This window comes from Lactuca serriola, chromosome 1 (assembly GCF_051521515.1).
Source record: "Lactuca serriola cultivar US96UC23 chromosome 1, Lser_US96UC23_V15, whole genome shotgun sequence".
NCBI classification, from domain to species: domain Eukaryota; kingdom Viridiplantae; phylum Streptophyta; class Magnoliopsida; order Asterales; family Asteraceae; genus Lactuca; species Lactuca serriola.
The window spans coordinates 145,618,314-145,619,098 of NC_136408.1; positions in this window are offsets into that span (position 1 = coordinate 145,618,314).

The window sequence follows — 785 nt, forward strand, 5'->3', positions numbered from 1 at the left end:
TTATCAGATGTTGAACTAGCAGTTGAAGAATTATTTGCGAACTTATCAAATGCACTCTTTATATTTTCTTCCTTTCCCTTCAAACCAATGATTGATCGTACTTACATCATATTTTCCTTTTGTATATGAAATTTTGGTTGGTTTTGAGACTGAAGGATTTGGAAAATTTGGTTGTTTTGGTGAAAATTTCACTTTGGCTTGAGTTGAGTTTTTCAAACTTGATGAGTTATTCGTGAATTTGCCAACATTTTGAAACTTTTGATTATTTGTAAATTTTTGCGAATTCTCAAATTTTCGATTGTTGTCATATTTGCGAATATATGGAACTTTGTCAACAGAGTTTATTGGTTTATGAAAACTGAATCTATTTATGTATTTTTGTTTTGAAATTTTGATGATGTTTTTGAAATTTGTTCTTTTTCATCTCTTGGTTTGTCATTAGACACAACTTGCCAGAATATTGCTTTTCTTGCTTTTCTTTTTGAAACATTATTTTCTGTTGAATAATTTCCAACCATCAATTTGAATTCATGTGAATTTAGTTTCACTTCAAACTTTGATTTTTCAACTTTTTCAAAAATTTTGTTTGATTTTTCTCCTTTAACCACCCATTTTTGTAATGATTTTTGTTTTTGAAACACATAAGAATTTTGAGTTAAATTGTTTTCTTCTGTGTTTTGGTTTGCGAAAAAACCTTCTGTCGTGGACTTTTGATTATCTTTTTCAATCATTTTGTTGAATTCAGGATTAACTTTCTCAACATTTCCAGTAGTGACAAAAACTTG